Raw genomic sequence first — 8,370 nt, forward strand, 5'->3', positions numbered from 1 at the left:
ACGTTTGTATGACTCGTCTCGAAATTTCAGCGAAAGTTTCAGCCGCCATTATTGAAAGTGAAGCAGAAAGTGGAAACAAAAATGAACCCGACTGGCAAAAAAAAGACACAGCGTCGAGTAGCATTTGGGTGACGTTGTTACAGGGAAAGCCACGCCACCGGCGCAGGTTGCGTGCGTAGGTTACAGCGTCTATGTCCCACAGTACTCTAAAAGAGCCTTAAAGCGGAAACACGTTACTACCAAGCGGGCCAATCACAGGTCTTGTGGTCTGCGTCACCGTGACATGTAGGGTCTGCGTAGGGTCTGGGCTGTCAAATTGACACAGCAGTATAAACTGCACTTCTTTCTGAATGTTGCATTTTCCACTTAAGACACGCGGGACACGCCGATGTTGTTCGGGTGTAGAAGCATTCTTTGGGCGTTTGTGCGTCTCAGTCAGGCTTTTCATTGCAGGCTCTCGCTTGTTTACTGTCAGCCCCGTGAGTTGCGCACAGACCAACTTGCCAGCAGTTTGCAACTTGCTGTGGCAGAGACGTGAGCTGAAAAAAGAAAAAGTCTTTCTTTGAAACTGGAAGGACAAACACACCTAGTGTACTTTTAACTGTTACGAGGCTATGTGTTTTTGGATATATGCAAATGTCGCAACACCCGACCGTTTCCAGAAGGCCGAGGAGAGAGTAAAAAAAGGGAGGCTGTGTTTGCTCAATCAAACAAGTCTGCCACTGATGGAAATCTTATGCTGCATGTAAACAGGAATGTAAGAGGAATATTTATATTCAAGTTAGTATTAAAACCGACCAGAATATTCACATGTCACTGTGACTCATGTGTTTTTATGGTTTTCTTTCAACTGATATTAGCTATGTGTACAACAGCAGGCTCAGTTGTTATCTTTGCAGAAAAGTATAGAACATTTCAGCATTATCCCTTAAGTAGTTTATGATTCATCAAACGTTTTGTTGAAATAAATCCATTAACAAATGGTAAACACTGTAATATATCAGGGAGCATTTAACAGAAGAGGGAAGTGATGGCAGCACAGTGGACAGTGAACTGGCCAAGCAGGCAGGCAGACTCCAGGCAGGCCTGCTCCTCAAGGGAACGGTTGGAAATGAGAACGTCCACATTTCTAGACAGTGACTGGCCTAGTTTCAGGAATACAGTCCATTCTCTCTCTCTCTCTCTCTCTCTCTCTCTCTTTTTTTTCTATCCATCCCTCTCTTTGCCGCTGCAGTGGAGCAGCCAAACAAATCATGCAAAGTTAACGTCAAATTGTGGTCTCAAAGGTCACTGGACCTTTCACAGAACAGCCAACCTCTGTGTTGCTGGAGGGTGGAGCTGTCCTGGTGAAAGTGGTGGAGTTTTTATTTCTTTTTTTTTTTTTTCAAAATTGGATGCCGCTACTTTCCATCATTTCCCGATCTTCCGTCCCTCCATCTACACATCCAATAATTTTTTGATACCTTACTCATTTCCCATGCTTCTATATCCCCTCCTCTCCCTCCTCTCTGTCACATCCCCCCCTCGCTATTTTAAGGGCGCTGGCTTGTCGATGTGGAAAGCCGACCTGTCGCTTGATATTATGGCAGACATAAGACCAGTGGAGTGACACAAGGTGTACGAGGCCAGAAAAGTCAACCAGACTTGAGTGCTACATTAACTCTCTTTCTGTCTGTCCTACTTGCGTCTCTGTACCATATCCCTCGGGACCCGGGATGCTTAGAACATGAGGGAAAGGAAGGAGATGTGGGAGAGTGGGATGTAGAGGAGGAGAAATGACTAGCACATCCTGTAATAGAGGATGGACGGAACATCACAGGAGAAACGAGAGGCTTTGGAGCGAACCATAATCCAATAACAGGTCTTGTGAAAAGACACGCTGACCATAAAAACTCCAGAGAGGTTACGTGAGGACTTGGCGAGCTATATAGAACATGTCAAGCTTGCAAAAGAGGATGATGAGAGAGCGAGGGAAGAGAAGGCAAACATTTGTTTGTTCATTTGTTAATCCCCAAACCAGCCTATACCTCTGATGTGTTCATCCCGATTTTTCGCTCCAGCAGAAAGCCGCATGCCATCAGGATTTCCCAGGAGAGCGTCAGATGGTTCCAATCCACCCCCCACACCCCCCACCTCTCTTTACCTCCATTCTTCCCCCCTTTCCCCCCATTTTAACCCTCCTCTCTCTGTCTTTCTGTCAGTATGACTTTCTCCTCTTGGCATCGTATCACTCACTCCCATGGCACTGATGTGTGAAGAGCACTGGGGGGAGAAACCTCCACCAAGGGGCCTGTTAAGGATTCAAGGTCACCGCTTGACAAAGCGTACGCCGTTGCGCGTGCAGCGTTTCACAAGACATGTGATGTTTTGTAATATTTGATGTGCTTCCGTGCAAATCAGATGTGTGTGCACGCCTGTATATCAATCTTTGTGAGGACCGGTTAGAGTCTTAGACCTTGGAAAGTGAGCTTAATTCTAGATCAGATCTTTCAAGGGCAGCTCAGTGTCTCAGTGGTTTTCTGGTGTGTGCGTGTGTGTTAGCAGTTTGTGTAACAGGATGACCTATGGACCGGGTGTGTCCGAGCAATGGGGATGTTTACACTCTTCAAGATTTTCTGTTACAACATCGCCAGCCTTGCTTAAGACATCTGATCACACATTCGACGTCTGCTGAAAACCGTGTATCTCCAGCGTGATGAGCGTCCAGGAAGGAAACTGTGTCATGGTTGCATCATTTTGTGATCTCATGAACGCAAAGATTAGAGGCTGTTTCTCAGTCACAGAGGAGGTAGAGATGCTTTAACTAGATAGTCTGGCACAAAGCTCCACATACGCCTCTTTATTTTATCTCCCTCTGCCTGCCTGATATCTCGCCTGTCTGCTGTCGAAAATAAATCGTTGAATAAGTGCCTGATCAACAACATTTTCAGAACACAACTGGTGCCTAATATAATATGATACAGTAAAAAAACCAAAAACACAACAGCTATCAATCACAAGAGAAGGAAGCGATAGAGGACTCACCCGCACTTATTCCGGTACACTCTGTGAACGACAGTGATGTAGGATCCGAGGCCATCACCCAAGCTAACATTGATCACTACTGGCTGTCAGCGCACCGCCAAATCAATCACGCCCATTGATCCAACACCATGGGAAGAATGTGCGAGTGTGTGTTCTTTCGCGTGTGTGTACTGGGGAATGTTTATTGTTGCAGGCTAAGAATATGATAGTGCTGTAAAATCTGAGGAAAATCGATGCTGATTTACAAGGCTTGAGGAGCACCGGCAGAAAAAATTACTCACGAAGACAGCATTGCTTTGCAGGATGTATGTTTAAATCCACTTCATTATTAACAACAACGCCACGAACGCGCACACAAAACCTCAGTGAGTTCTATGCTTCATCTAGGAGGAGACAGGTGAATCGGTCCATGGGTAAAGACCATGAGACGTTCCCGGTTGACTACTTACATTAAGAGAATTCCTTTTCGCTGGACCAGTTTTTTGAAATTAAAGGCACAATTTGGTTAGATATCCACATTTCCTGAACAGAAATCTGGTTACTGGATTATCTGAAATTAAAAAAAGTCACTGCATAAATCAGCAAATAACGTCAATACCTCGAAAAAAAAAAGATCTTTTCTGCATATATAGTGTTTTATGAGTCAGGGATTCAGGCTATGAAAGATTTACAAACCAACCCCTCGGAAACAACCTTCAGAATATAGAGATAAGAGTGGAAAGTTTGGTGAGTGTGGCTGAAGTGGAGATTTCCAGCAAAACAAAAATAACCTTTTAAAGATACAGTACGGTAGAAATTCATACATTTAATTGGAAGCCACTGTTTAAGCGTTGTACATGGAAAGCTGAGGTTAAATCTGGTTAAATATGAGCTGATTTAAAATTCACTTTGCTGACATATAAGAATATAAGTTTTTTAACTCTTGGAGCTCTTTTTTTTTATATATATATATATATAACAGAACCAATTAGAAAACATAGTTAATAGCCAAAATAAAGACAGCTTAATTCATGCTTTGAAAGATATATGAACACATCCCAGTGTAAAAACCATCAGAACATAGAGGAGAATACATCAGGTGGTGGTGAAATGCGACTAAAGAAGATTACATCTGGCTCAAAGGAAGAGAAAATGGCCTTTAAAGATATGTGCTGTACAACTCCATGAATTTAAAATAAAATTTAGAACTGATAGATATCACCATGAAGCTACACCGGCTGACAGTTCATTTTTAGAATGCAACTTTTCTTAAATTTAAATATAAAATTTAGATGGAAATGAGGTTAAATCTGCACTCATTACTTGTCCAAAGTTTTAAATGTAGGATATCTCTTTTTATCACTCGATAAATCAGAAAATTTGATCAATAGCCAAAAAATAAATTAATACAATTTAAAAATTATATATATATATGTACTCTTTAAAATGTTGTATAATTCAGGCCGTGGATGATATCAGAACAAACTCTTCTATGAAAACCTCCAAAGGGTAGATTTTAAGGTCAGAGTATAAGAAACTCACTTTGAGAAAACAGCTATTGTATATGCAAGTTTTCTATAATAAACATAAGCACTAATTTGCATGTGTCCACTAGACAAAATTTCCAATAGTTTCAAAGAAAATATTATCGAATAAATCCCCAAAAAATGACCAGTACATACATTTTTTTCCCCCCTGTAGAGTCGTTGAATGCAACACCAGTTCTATCAATGTACAAGACGACAAAGTGTTTATCGTGGACCTCACATTTCTTGCGTCCTCTTCCCCTGTGATCATGAGACTCCAAGGCAACGGGACACGTCTAAATGTCTCCTCTATAGACCTGTCAGCAATCCAGATCATTCCAGATCCTGCTGCTCCAGAGACAGGAGGGGTTAGATATCCAAACATCTCAAATGAAAAACACAAAGGAAGTAACGCAGCGATTTTATTAGAGAAGGTTTTATGTTCTTTGGCTGTAGATTGTGACTCCTGATCATCCTGCCTCCCACCCTGGAACAGAGATCAGAGCAAATAAAGTGGAAGGAGCGAAAGAGAGAAAGAAAAAAAAAAGAGTGGGAGAGACATGGCCCCAAGACCTGCTTTGAGCCTCTCTCTCTCTCTTTCTCTCTCCCTGTCTCAACTCTTCCCTCCGTTTTCTCCACAGTCTGCCCTGGCAGAGTTGAAGATGTTTGACACGGACATGGTGATAAAAGGCTGGCGAATAAAGAGAAACGAATGTTACAGTGGGTGGGATGAGTGAGTGAGTGTGTGTGTGTGGGTGTTAGAGCGAGAGAGAGAAAGAGAGAGTAAAGAGAGGGGGGGAAAAAATACAAATGATGACATGCTGGTGGAATGAAACAGAGTCCTGCTGCTCTTATCTATCTGGAGAGGAGATGAAAACAGAGTGAGTATCACACAGGGGCCAAAACATAAAAATCAGATGGCGGGAATAGAAGGAGAACAGGAGAGGGGGAAAAAAATACCACCGGACCTCCCCCCCCTCCCAAAAAACAATTGGGACACGAAGAGGCTGTCTTCGTGGTTTAAGAACAATGTCCTGCATTCTTTCTGTCAACCACAAAACTGCAAGGCACTTCCACACACATGCACACTCCACTTTTTGGAGCGCATGAATGCAAGGCGTCCTCACACACATGTTCACAGAAAGACGAAAGAGAGAAAGAAAAGAAAAAAAAAAAAGGAGGCAAATTACACATGAAAGGATGTGGGGAGATGTGGTGGGTGGTGCACTGTCGGTGGGGGCAGCGCAGGGGCGGCTGTGTGTGTGTGTCTTTTTATCAGGTGAAGGAGAAGCTGGGGGGTGGGGGGGGGGGGGGGGGGGGGGGAGAGGGTGGTGTAAGATTTATCTGCTGCCGTCGGAAAACTTTGACCCCGGAGTTGTAAATCTGTCAAAGGAGTCTAGCCAGCTCAACAGGAAACACGAAAAGGAAAGGGTGGGGGGGCTGGGGGGGGGGTTGGAGTGGGTGGGATGTTTGGTGGGGGGTGGGTTTGTGGGGAGGGAGGGGGCACGCACCCATAAGCTCAGCCATTTCAAAAGAGGCAATTTTCAGAGGCGAGGTTTGGGGCTCGGAGTGGGTTGAGGGGGGTGGGGTCGCTGCCGTGTTTACAATCCCGAAGCTGATCTCTCACAGCCGGCGAATCTCCCTCCAGCCCCCTCCACACGCCTCAAAGTCAAAAACAAAAAAAGAAAAAAAAAAGAAAAGGAGATTAGTGTTGTTGTTGTATGAATGGTCGCTGCATCTTCTAGTGAGGCGCTGGTGCAATTGAGTGGAAGCGTCACCACGACTGCGTCTCCGCAAACTGTGTGTACATTTATGAAAACTGAATATGCTGAGAGGGTAAAGCAGAAGCAAGAAACATCAACCCCCAATGATATGTTCACTTGTTTCTGTGAAACTTTTCTCCCGGCTGCGGCAGCCGTCTCTGTGATCAGTCATCATGAGTTTCTGAGCGATTGATCGCACACGCTGACACGCCATTGCACATCCTAATGAGTAAGAAAGAGTTATTTGACTGAGGGTCTGAATTTAGAAGAAGAGAAAACATTGCATTTATGACTCAAGTGGTTGAAAGTAAAAAAACAGCCATCATTCCCCTTAGCAATAGCCACCCATTTGTTTAGGTCTCAGAGGGCTGGGACCAGTCCCAGTCCAGTCCAATCGCATGGCTGACGCGTATGGGCCGTCACAGTCAGAACACCCAGAGGGAGGCCAAGTAGCATCGAGGTAACCTGCCAACAAACAAAGTGATCAATGGCTACGATTTCTCCAGCTTGATTGACTAACATATTCGCTTGCATGCCCCATAACTTCAGTTGGAATGGAACTTTTTGCAGAGAAGTGGTTCTGCAAGCTGCGTGACTCCAGTCTTCCGAATGGAGAAGAATCTTTTTCAACCAACTTTACTGACAGTTGAATTCCTTCATTAGAAGAACCAGGACTGACTCACGTTTTCGACTTCTGCATCTGTTACGACTTCGTTCATCTTTCAAACAACCTCCATGTTTCTGTTCCCCCTTGGAAATTCGTCAGCTGTTGTGTAACCCACGTGGGACAAACATGCGCAAATAGAATGTACTTATTCCGAGCAGAGAGACACAATCGGGTGGCATGTTTACACGGGTATTAGGTGTTGTAATTTATCCAAGGTCTCCACAACCCCTCTTGATCAAGCCAGTTTGTTGCATCTGACTGGGCCATTATTCCGATTATTAGCAGAATTCAAGGACGTAAACTTAGTCATAACAGGACAACGTTGCTGCCCTGTGAGGCTGAACTTGCAGGAAGTGCTATAGATGTTCTTCTCCTATTTTAAACGTACATTGAAAGGTCAGACTTCCGTTGTAGGACAAGCCGCATTTAACCGAATTTACAAATAGAAATTCATATTCAAATCCACTGTTTGAATCGACTTTAGGCACACTACCAACAGGCTCACTCGACCCGACATCTATCCGCTTGGAATGAGTGTGACCGCGGTGTCCTCTGCGTTCAGTACTGTGAGCCTGCTCTTTGCCAGGGGGCAGCGCAATTGGACACGCTTTTACGCGGACTAAAAGCATCCATTACCGAGTCCTGGGAAACGCCAGCACCTTGGCACAGGGTGGCACGCTGTCACAGGCTGCAATGGGAACAGCTCAATTAGCCACCTGGCTGCCGACCCACCATCGCGAAAAACCTTTCAGCTCGCGGGGGGGCAGAGGTGCAGTGGATCAAGAGGAGGGTTGTTTTGGCCGCCAATTGCGCGCACAGGCCTTTCCCAGCACTGGATATTGTTTTTCTTTCTTAATCATCAATAAAACGGCTCCATGACAGGAGTAACTGGTAGAGGGAATGAGATCATCCGAAAGCTATTCTTCACCACTTGCAGCTCGCACCTTCGCGTGGCAGCGCTTGAACCACAATCCCAGGAGAAAACAATGAGAGACAATGAAAGGGCCGAGCTACGGTGTCAGCGGGTTCATTCGCAAATTAGCTCAGAGGCTACGGTGTAAATGTTGAGCAGCATACGGTATGTATTCGGACGGCATGTATGCACAGTTGCTGCACACACACACACACACACACACACACACACGATAAAACCCACAAGGTGTATGTAGGACGCGTTTTTGCCGATTTGAGTTTGACCGTCTTGCTGTGGGCTAACGGTGTGTGTGAAAGCAGGCCACGTGAGGCCTATTCTATTTCTGCATGTACGTGTGCGCATATATAGTAGGTCTGTAAATGACAAAGGCTGAGGCCAAACAAGGGCATAGGCAGCCTGTGCCCCAGACAGACACTGAACGCGTGCACACACAGTCACTCACACACGCTTCTCACATTACTGTGGGTGAGGGATTTT

This window comes from Chelon labrosus (genome assembly GCF_963514085.1).
Source record: "Chelon labrosus genome assembly, chromosome: 19".
Classification (NCBI taxonomy): domain Eukaryota; kingdom Metazoa; phylum Chordata; class Actinopteri; order Mugiliformes; family Mugilidae; genus Chelon; species Chelon labrosus.